Source organism: Micromys minutus (assembly GCF_963924665.1).
Source record: "Micromys minutus genome assembly, chromosome: X".
In the NCBI taxonomy this organism is placed as follows: Eukaryota; Metazoa; Chordata; class Mammalia; order Rodentia; family Muridae; genus Micromys; species Micromys minutus.
Window position 1 is genome coordinate 64,974,653 of NC_137970.1, and position 12,007 is coordinate 64,986,659.

Genomic DNA, 12,007 nt, shown 5'->3' on the forward strand with positions numbered 1-12,007 from the left:
GGAAATGTTCTCAAAGTGCTTTGGATAATTGAATGACCACTTGTGTAACCATGCTTTGAACTTTTACATGAAGCTTTACTTATCATGGGAAAAAATTACAGTGGTAAAATTTAGGCTCTACTCTGGCTTATCCTCACTGAAATTGGCAGAAAACTTAATTTGATATTTTCTGTGAGTACCAAGATAACTGGGAATATAAGTTAATATAAGAAATGGTTTCCTTACTTCTTTCACGAGACATGAGTAAAGTAATTCAAAATTGATAAAGAACAATTATGTTTCAATGACTTCTTATATATGGAGATGCGTGAATACTTGTCATCCTTCGAAAGAAATCAAAGACATGGCAGAAAATATGGCAAGAAATGTTGTTCAGCCATTTTGACCATAGTATTCCTGAAGTTTATATCAGATAACCATATCCATGACTGAATGGGTCATAGATTTCTATCTCATTGCATGGTGATTTTTGCTGTGCTAGTTATTAGCTACTAAGAATTTAATAAACAGATGCTTATTTCCACTGTCTGTGTAAAGAATACAAAGAAGTAAGTTTAGTCAGGACAGATGGCCTGGCTGTAGATTGTTGGGCACCTGGAGGAGCCTCAGAAGATCTCTCACTCCTGAGCCCACTGGTGAGTCCAAACTTCCTCTCCTCTGTCTTTCAGAGAATAACTACCTGGAACTCTCAGAGCACAAGTATCAGTGTTGCCTGGGAACAGACACTTTCAGCCAAAACCCAGAGCCAGTCCAGTTTCATCAGGACTGGCAGCCTCCCTGCACATTCCTAGACACCATGAAGAGCAGCAGAAGCATTCTCACTCCTGAACCCATGGGTGTGTCCACACTCCCTCTCCACTTACTATCAGATACAATGAAAGGAGTGCTACGATGAAAACTCATAGTTCTTAGCAGCTCTAAAAACAAACTGAAGAGAGCATACATTAACATATTTAAAGGACACCTGAAAGCTATAGAACAAAAAGAATCAAATACACCCAAGAAGAGTAGAATGCATGGAATAATCAAACTCAGGGCCAAAATTAACCAAGTCGAAGGAAAAAGAGTTACAAAAAGAATTTTTAAAAAATTAAACAACAACAAACAGGAGCCTTTTTGTTTATTTGTTTGTTGGTTTGTTTTTTGTTTTTGAGAAAATCAACAAGATTGATAAACCCTTAGCCAGACTAACTAGAGGGTACATATAGAGAATCCAAATTTTAAAAACATCAGAAATAAAAGGGGAGACAACAAGTAGTGAAGAAATTAAAGAAGCCATCAGATCCTACTACAAAATCGTATACTCAACAAACTGTAGAAATGACAATTTTCTAAATAGATATCAGGTACCAAAGTTAAATCAGGATTAGGTAAACCATGTAAACAGCCCCCCATAAAACCTAAAGAAATAAAATCAGTCACCAAAAAGCCTCCCCCGCAATAAATATATAAATAAAACAAAACCACTGCCAAACTCATTCTGCAAAGCCAAAATTACCCTCATTCCTAAACCATACAAAGACACTACAAAGAAAGGGAACTCCAGAACAGTTTTTCTCAAGAACATAGATGCAAAAATACTCAATTAAATCTTTGCAAACCAAAACCAAGGACAAATTAAAGCGATCATTCACCATGATTAAGTATCCTTCATTTCAGGGATAGAAGGATAGTTCCATATATGGAAATCCATCAACATAATCCTCTGTATAAGCAAACTCAAAGGAAAAAAAAAACACATAATAATCTCTTTAGATACTGAGAAAGCATTTGACATGATTTAACACACATTCACATTAAAAGTCTTGCAAAGATCAGGAAGTCAAGGCTCATATTTAAACATTGTGAAAGCAATATACAGCAAACCAGTAACCAATATCAAACTAAATGATGAGAAACTTGAAGTGATCCCAATAAAATCAGCGACTAGACAAAGTTGCCTACTCTCTTCCTACCAATTCAATATCACACTAGAAATACTAGCTGGAACAATCAAACAGGAAAAAAGGTCAAAGGGATACAAATTGTAGATGATATAATAGTATGGCTATATGACACCAACAATTCCAACATAGAAATCCTACAGTTGATAAAGAACTTCAGCATAGTAGTTGGATATAAAATGAACTCAAACAAATCAGTAGCCTTCCTCTACACAGAGGATAAACAGGCTAAGAAAGAAATTAGAGATTCAACACCATTCACAATAGTCACAAAAAATATAAAATACCTTGTTGTGAACATAAGTAAGCAAGTGAAGGATCTGTATGACAAGAACTTCAGGTCCTTGAAGAAAAAAAATAATGAAAATTTCAGAAGGTGGAAAAAATCTGTTATGCTCACAGATTGGAATGATCAACATAGTAAAAATGGTCATCTTGACTAACACAATCACAATGCAATCTCTATCAAAATTCAAATTCAATTCTTCACAGAGTTAGAGCAATTTCTAAATTCATTTGGAATAATAAAAAACCCAGGTTAGCAAAAACTTTTCACAATAATTAAAAAAAAAAATATCTGGGGGAATGATCATTCCTGACCTCAAGATGTGTTACAGATCAAATATGATAAAAAAAAAAAAAAAAAAAAAAAAAAAAAAAAAAAAAAAAAAAAAAAAACTGCATGGTGTTGGTACAGAGACAGGCATGTAGATCAATGTAATAGAAATGAAGATCCAGAAATTAAGCTAGCCTCCTATGGTCACTTGATCTTTGACAAAGGAGCTAATAATATTCAATGGAAAAAGGACAGCCTCTTCAACAAATAGTGCTGGTTCAACTGGTGGTCAGCATGCAGAAGAATGCAAATTCATCCTTTCTTACCTACTTCTACAAAGCTCATGTCCAAGTGGATCAAAGACCCCCACATAAAACAAGTTACAATGAAACTAATAGAACGGATAGTAGGGAAGAGCTTAGAGTACACATGCACAGGAGAAATTTTACTGAATGACATCAGTGGGAGAAGTCTTTGGTCCAGAGAAGGTTAGTTTTCTCAGTGTATGGGAACACCAAGGCACTGAGTTGGGAGAGGGAGCACTTTCTTGCAGGCAATGGGAGGATAAAGGGTATGGGATTTGGGGAAGGGCATAACATCTGAAATGTAAATACAGAGTATATACAAAAAAAAGAAAAAAAAAGAAAGTAAAAGGCACAGGTCAATATATGACATGATAATAAGACTCATAGAATATTATTCTCACAAGTGAGTGTTCTAGGAAAATCCTACAAATTTGTGTTTTTATATGTAATCTTGGTGTCCTACTTCATAACAAACAGATTCAATTGTAATGTAGAGTTATAGCCTGTGTGTCATTTGTTGGACAGTGTTTTTGATATGAGATTGAATACAAGGACCATATATAAATTAAAGTTACATAAATTTGTTTTTGAGGTACAAAGAACAAATTTAAGGTAATATTTTTGGTTATATCTACTGAATGCAACAGAGGAAATGGAGATCACAAGATCTACTGTGTGTGTGTGTTTTAGTGGAAATATAATGTTCAAACAGAAGGTTAGCCACGAGGACAATGGGCACACCCTTCTGTCAGTGCTAGCAACATATTCATCTTATTTACTTTTAGCAGAAAATAATGAAAAGCCTCCCATGCTAGCACTTGCTACAAACAATCTGCTTTTATGGCTTGTCAAATATAGTGACCACCCATCACTTGTGGTATATTGTGTTCACATTTTCATCCATTTGCATGGGTCCTTTTTCCCTAGACTTGAGATTGCATCTAAGTGTAGACTTGGCTAGGATCCTTCACTGGAAAAGGAATGTAGGGAGTCAGCAAAGAACTGGAGAAAAAAACAAAAAACAAAACAAGAACCAAAAACAAAACAAAAAACACACAAACAAACAAATAAAAAATAAAGTTGAGCTTCTAGGAGAAATAACATTCTGGAATCGTGGTCTAAATGCTTGTGGAATTCAATGGATGTAAGTACTATTCAGAAACCTTCAGTTGCCCATAGGCAAATCACCCAATGTATCAAGTCTCAGAAGGAAAATAAGGCAACATGGAACATAAAGAAAAAAAAAAAAGTTGTCCATTCAGGTTTCTGAAAATACCATGACAGAAAACTGGTGACAGGTTAAAGAAGAGGCAAAATAATTTATCATATGATAAGAGTTGTTAACAACAACAAAAAATAAAATTTATTTTATAGAAAATATAATGTAAGAGATACAAATGACACTGATAAATTCTCAGAGAAAATGATATTTTTGGAAAATTCCTTTATACTGTTGTATTTGCTGTTAATATTCAATTGATACCTGAATAGTTTAAAAAAAAAACTTCTATCTTGTTAATTTACAAATTTTGTAGAATCACTTGTCTTAAGTTTGGCTATTTAAGGTAAGGTGTTATGGCTGATTGTGGAAAGATTATAAGTCACTACACTGAATCTCTTAAGTAGTGAGTTTATTGGAATTGAAGAATGTAAATTTATATTTGTATTTATTTTTTCTCCTTTTTTTTCATTTTTTCTCCACATACAAGTTGAGAATATAGATGAAGGAACATTTTTAAATATTTTTAAGTTTCAGAAAACTGTAAAACATATTTGAATGTTAAACATTGGCTAGACAAACTTATATTTTTGATTGATATCTTCTGGTAAATAAAACAAATGAATCAAAATAGAAATGAGTGTCATGCCTTTAGAGAGAAATGAAACAAACCATGCAAAATCCAGAAGGAATGACCAGCAAATGATTTCAGCTGACTTTGGCTTAGGACCAGGATCTAGCAGTTACTACAAACATTGGTGGAAGTAATTCATTATTTCATAGGCAGTGTTTGATAGGCCCCGGGGTAGAAAGAAACAATACCTCGGTGACAAGGTTTCTGAGAGTATTTATATTAGGAAAAAGTATGTAAATAATGAACTGTAATTATGCAAAGTACAAAATAAAGTTAATATTACCTACCTAAATTACTCCCAGAAAATGGTAGTACTGAGACAAGGTTTAGCAATTAGAGTTCCTTTGCAGGTGATAAATATAAATTAGGCCAATCATAATACATTAATAGAAATATAAGGAAGACACTTTTTACACTAGAAAAATATGTAAAATGTCCTCAAATGTGGGTTAAAAGACAAATAAAAGATTTGTACATCACTTGAAATCTGAACAAAATACTTGGGTTCAATTAGGAATATGCACTATTTATTCAATGACAAGCTTCCCCATTGAAACCAACTTGATGTAAGGAGTTTTACATAATAACCTTTGTCTTCTTTGCATTATTTTGCTACTACTGTAGAAAAAGTCTTGTAGGTGGCTTGCAGAAATGATATTTAACAGACAAGGATAGAAACCTGTGGAGAGAAAAAAAAAGACAGATCTTTATAAATTAATTCTTACTAGAAGCTTTGAAGTTGACATTTATCTTAATTATAGTAAGAGAAAAAAGATGATACATTTTCCCTAGAATTCTGAAAATAACTGCTTCTCAAGTGTATTTAAATAACAGTGAAGAAATCTGTTTTGTCACTTGTGAGAATGAAGGCACTTGGCACAAAGGATAAGCTCTTTTTTAAAGATTTGCCTTCTGAATGAACATTCATATTAATAAATGTAATTGGAAGAGTACTGGATGTAAACAAAGCACTTTAGTTACAAGGATTAAGGAGAAATTTTTGAGATGTGGAGAAGCTATTCCTTGGTTGTCTTTCCTCTATTTTTTTCCTTTTTTTTTTTTTTTTTTTTTGTGAATGAAAAGCTCTTTAATGGCCCATTACGTATTATGTAAAACTTGAAGCTTTTCTAGATAGTTGAGGCTTTCATTACATGTTTCTTTGGATAGAGAAGAGTGGGAGAGAGAGAGAGAGAGAGAGAAAGAGAGAGAGAGAGAGAGAGAGAGAGAGAGAGAGAGAGAAAGAGAGAGAGAGAGAAAAAAGAAGAAGAAGAAGAAGAAGAAGAAGAAGAAGAAGAAGAAGAAGAAGAAGAAGAAGAAGAAGAAGAAGAAGAGGAAGAAGAGGAGGAGGAGGAGGTGGAGGAGGAGGAGGAAGAAGAAGAAAGAGAAGAAGAAGAAGAACAACAACAACAACAACAAGAACGACAAGAAGAAAAAAAACAAACAAAAATAAATGTGAGAATAATAAAGATTTGTTATTTGCTCAGCCTCATCTTGAATGCTCAATCTTCCTGATTCAGTCTGCTCAGTGCTATGATTATAATCAGTCACTAGCATATTAGGCTGTAGACTAGTGTTATGCATAAGTTAGAATTGTTGCCACTGTCTGTTTTGCATAAAATTACATTAAATTATTTAAAAAATTCTATTTGGTGTTTGTTTTAAAATAATGCCAGTCAGATATTGGCTACTTTATTTCCAGAAGTTCCACTTGGTATCTCTTTTTAATTCTTAATTTCATTATTAAGATCTTCTTACTTCCTCTTTATGTTTAATTCTCCTTTACAGCTTGAACAGATTCAAAGTGAATACCTTGAAGTAATTATTTGCTAAATTCATCATATATCCTCATTGTGCTTGTTGCAAAATTATTTTCTCTTTGTTACACAGTTTATGTATTTTTATACTTTTTTATTATTGTGATTTTTACATCATTAAACATCTAAGTTTTTGTCCCGCGCAACCGTCTCTCCTGCAAGAACGATGCGGCACACGAAATAGGATTCTTCTGCGGTAAACTTTAATGCTCTCGAGAGGCAGAGCATAAGCATACATCAAGTAGAAGCGAAGACCATGAACTATCTAGCCCGTCCCCTTATAAAGGAATCAGTCCTTGCCTTGGACGTGGAGCCCCCTGATTGGTTGAAACTCATCAGGCCCTATGACGCCACGGGAGAGGCAGAGCTCAAGGAGTGGAAAGTTACCCAGCACGTGCGCACATGACTTGTTTACTGCTAACTCCAGCCGGTTGTCAGCGCCATCTTGTAATGGATAATGTGCAGGTGGCGCCCCACATCTCCCCCTATCTTTTATTCTTTAATCAAAGTAGGACACCCATATTAGGAGGGTGGAGATAGATGTCAAATCCTCATTAAAGTGTATAAAGACCATGTACAGGAGTAACCGCTAGGCTTTTTGTAGCCCGTAGTACTCTTGACCTGTCACTCTGCCGTTTTTCTGAGGGAGGGACACTGGGGCAGGCAACCCTCATGCAAAATGACATACCTCCCAGAGATACCCCGCGACAAGGGGCTCTCAGTGCGATGCTTTGCTTATCATCCCTCATGGGCTGCTCAAACCAGACACTCTAATCCTGTGCAATGAACTGAAGTTCTAGGAGTGCAAGAGCTGTCTGTCTGGCGACTTACTGCTTAAGCATAGACAACCAGATATCGGCTGATGCTCCATGTTCTAGAGCGACAAGCGCTTGGGCAATAACCACCTTGTCTCTTTTTGTTTGGGCCTTGAGCTTACAAACCAGCCAGAGAAGCAACGCAAGTCCACAGTAAAGGATTGCTCCAAAGAGTCCCACCCCCACCCAAGTTAATATCGGTGGTGAAAAGCTTAGGGAAGACTGTAGCATCATGTTCCACTGGAATTGGTTTCAGGAATGCCGACAGAATCGCCCATCTCGCCTCTCCTCTGACTCTCTGGTTCCAAAGCATCAGGAGCAAGGCTGTCATCAGGAGTCTCCACCATTTTTCGAGTGAGCCTCTCGGGGATCCAGAAGGGATTATTTTCATCCTGAGGGAAAACACAAACAGCTCCCCTGGATCTTATCAACACAAGATCCGGTCCTTTCCATTTATTAGTTATGACATCTTTCCATTTCACCATCTCTCTTGGTTTGTCCATAGGTAGGCAATGCCTTTCAGCCGCTGTATGGCCGTGGTCATCAAGATTTAAAAAATTTAAGGTGAATAGTGCCATGGATACTGCGGTCCTAGGCACAGGGGGCAAAGCCTGCATAATTGCCCCTTTTTGTTTTATTAGATATGATTTAAGGGTGCAGTGAGCACGTTCCACAATACCTTGTCCTTGTGGATTATACGGCAAACCTGTAAGATGAGTCACAGCCATCTGGCTACAAAATTGTTGGAATTTTTGTGAGGTATAGGCCATGTTCTATAGGGCCAAGCAAATGCATTTGTTCATTGATGGCTCTCAATTCATGCAACAATCACCATTTTCCTGATTTCTTTTTAATCACAAAAATGGGGGTATTCCAAGGTAAAGTAGAGGGTTCTACATGACCCAATTGTAGTTGTTCTCTAACTAATTGGGTAACAACTTCTAATTTTTCAGAGGTAAGGGGCCATTGAGGAACCCATACCGGATCCTCCGTTTTCTATGGTATGGGCCGTACTGCCTCAATGGCGCTTAGGAAAAGCCCAGACCCTGCCTTTCTTTGTTGGGGTTAGGCGAGACAGGCTCTAGGGGTCCTTGTTCATAGCGTCCCAAGCCTTTTCCCTCTTTAAAACAGATCTGTCTATCAGGGGCTTGTGGAGGGCCCCTCTGGGACTGCAAAATGGCTGCCGCGAGACCTGCATTAGTGAGTGGCCCGCCCAGTTCTCTACAGACTCGAAGCCAATCTTGAAGACCTTTGCCCTTTCTAGGGGCGATAGCGGCTTGACATTCTTTGGTGGCCTGCTCAAAAATAAGCTGTTCAATAAGAGGGGCAGCCTGCTCGGGATCCCCAAAGATCCGAACTGCCGCCTTGGTCATACGGGCTGCAAAATCTGAAAAAGGCTCTTGCGGTCCCTGAATGATTTTTGTAAGCTGATTATCGGCCCCTCCCTTTTTTGAAATTGCCTTCCAGGCCTTAATGGCTGTGCTTGATACTTGGGTGTAGGCACCCCAATGATAAGCTGTCTGATCTGCTGCATAGCGACCTTGGCCAGTCAGCAGATCAAATGTCCATTCTTGTTGTTCAGGAGTCAAAGCCGTAGCATTGGCTCTTGCTTGGGTTTGGGCTGCCTCATACCAAAGAGCCTTCCACTCCATATACTGTCCCATGCTCGGTAGAGCAGCCTTGGCAATTGTCTGCCAATCAGAGGGAGTTAAGGCAGAGATAGCCAGTCTGTCAAGATGAGCGATAGTAAAGTTGGCAGTTACCCCGTATTTTCTGACTGACTCTGCCAATTCTTTTATTTGATTATATTCTACGGGGGCATGAACACAGCCACCCTCAGCTGTCTCAAACATAGGGAAAGCAATACACATCTGCCTTCTCACCCTTTCCAGGAGGAACGAGAAGGATTTTACAGGCGTGCGTGCTGCATAAAGAGGGGGGGCCATGGGTAAAGGAGGCGCTGTCGGGACAATTGAGGACAAGTGCATGGGCCTGCAATGCTCATCAGGATAATATATTTTTTCCTCATATCTAGCTGCTTCTTCATCTATCTCTGCTTCTTCTGGGTCTAAGCCTTCTCGCTCATCATCATCTGAAGTCTCGGGGCTATCAATGTTAAGAGCCTCAAAGTCTTCTACAGGGTACAAGCTGACTCCCTTTTTCTTAATATTAGAGGGCATAAGGGAATGAAAATCTGAAGGTTTGTGGGTAACAACTCTCCCACTGTACAGCGTACCTGGAGGTCCTTTTTCCTTAGAGGGGGAATATTTTTTCTGGCGCGCGCCCACCCTCTCGCTCTGTTCGGCTTCTGATAGTCTATCTTGGACTTCACTCAATACCTCTTGCCCCGCAGCGACAGCAGGCCTACAACTCTTATCTTTTAAACAATTTTGTACCATCCTCCAAATGGCCATGGTCCCGGGCCCGAGGTCTCCGGCAGTCTGCGCACAGTCTAATTCTCTACCCAATTTTTTCCATGAGGCTGGTGAGAGAGACCCAGAGACCGCAAACCAAGAGGCAGTACACACTACCTCTTTTACGAAAGGCTGCAAGATGCGGGTGGGCAATTCTAAATCTCTCTGCTTAAGAATTGACTGAAGGGCTGTAATGGTCGAGTGTGAAGAGCCCATCACAGCGATGTAATGCCCGCGGCTTATTTGTGTGGTGGTACAAAGTGAAACTGAAAGGCAAGTCTCAGCGCGTTCCGCTTTTTTTTATCTACAAAGACTTAAGGAACGCAGGTGTGCCCTGATTTATCTACGTCCGACTTAAGCACAAAATTAACACCAGCCCCGTTGGACACAAGAGGAAATTAAGAGGAAGAGAATAAAAACTGCACTGACAAAGACCAGAGCCTCTATGGACCCTTCCCAGGCCGCGGAAGTTTTAAACCAAATTTTAAAAAAAATCCAGGGTCAGACATACCTTGCCGAACTTATCTCCCCGCAGTTCTGGATCCTCCCTGCCCGGAGACAGGGGGCCTTCGCTGGTGCAGACGATGGAGTAGTCGAGTTCCCGGGTTTCGGCACCAGATGTCCCATGCAACCGTCTCACCTGCAAGAACAACACGACACACGAAATAGGATTCTTCTGAGGTAAACTTTAATGCTCTCGAGAGGCAGAGCATAAGCATACATCAAGTAGAAGCGAAGACCATGAACTATCTAGCCCGTCCCCTTATAAAGGGATCAGTCCTTGCTTTGGATGTGGAGCCCCCTGATTGGTTGAAACTCATCAGGCCCTATGACGCCACGGGAGAGGCAGAGCTCAAGGAGTGGAAAGTTACCCAGCACGTGAGCACATGACTTGTTTACTGCTAACTCCAGCCGGATGTCAGCGCCATCTTGTAATGGAGAATGTGCAGGCGGCGCCCCACAAGTTTTATTTTCTATGTGATAGATTTATGTTTTATCATTGGAAAAATAACTTATTGGCCAACACTTTGGTTTCAAGGTTAATCTCTAAGATGACTTAATGTACATCTTCAACAGATATTAGGATTAGTCTATTCATAACTTCTTGCCTCTTGATGTCTGTACAAAATTCCTAGAGTATTAACATATACCCTTAATAGTCAGAAATTGTTTTTGCAAAGGCTACATATTTTCTAGTATTTCTTCATTACTTAGTTGGTATTCTGTTTTAATGATTATTTAACAGTATCTTGCATTTCTATACTTAGTTTTGGGAATTTTTTTGTCCAGTATTACCTCTTTCATCCTCCCTTACTCTAGCAGAAGCTTCTCTCCCAAAAAAGCTTGCTTCTACTTTGTAATGTTTTTATTTTAATTTTGTTTTATTTTGTTTTTTTAATTTAATTATGTTTTTTTGCTTGAAGGTAAGTTGGGGGGTAATTACTAGAATATGTGCAACTTATCAGCGGTTACATAACTGAATAAAACTGACTCCCTCTCACATTCATAATAAAGTGGTAACATCCAGGCCTCTTAGTAATTGCTTTTGTAGGGAGCTCCTGACTACAAAAATAGTGTCATATCCAGAAGACATAAATTTTTGAACTCTTTCTCAACCTCTGGATCCTAATATATTTTTAGATTGTATATTTTCTTATTAATAGTTTGTATAGTTTCATTTTTCTTGAAAATATATTAAAGATAATATATTTTGACCATACATTCTCCATCTTCTAATTATTTCCAGATATTACACTCCTTCTACTCTGATTTTCTATCACAGAACCTTTGAGGTAGTTACCATATAGGACTCCCACATTTTGGTGAGCACTTTCCAGATCCTCTACTGTAATTGTCATTTGTGAGAGTGTTCAGAATGTGCATGAACAAGCAAAATGTAGTATCTTATTAATATAAAGGGAAGAGGAAAATGTGTGTTCGTGAAATATATGTAGCCCTTTCTGTTCAGAGATCTCTTGTTACTGACATTCTGTTTTCGAAACAAGCCAGCAATGCTATGCTCCAGCTTCTGTGCACTGGCTCTATAAAATAAGAACAAAGAGCTCTTTGACCTTTCTGATTCTTGTTCTGACATCTAATAAATGCCTTAAAGCAGAGAACTTGCATAATCTGATAGCACCCTTACTGCATTTTCATTTTATTCTCTAATCTCTGCCCCATGTTACTCTCAGCTACAACCTGAAAAATAGTTATCTCACCCAACACTCTCAGGTTTACAATATTATTTTGTAAAAGAACATTACAGAAATAATTACTCTGTCATATCTAGGCAGATACATTTGATAC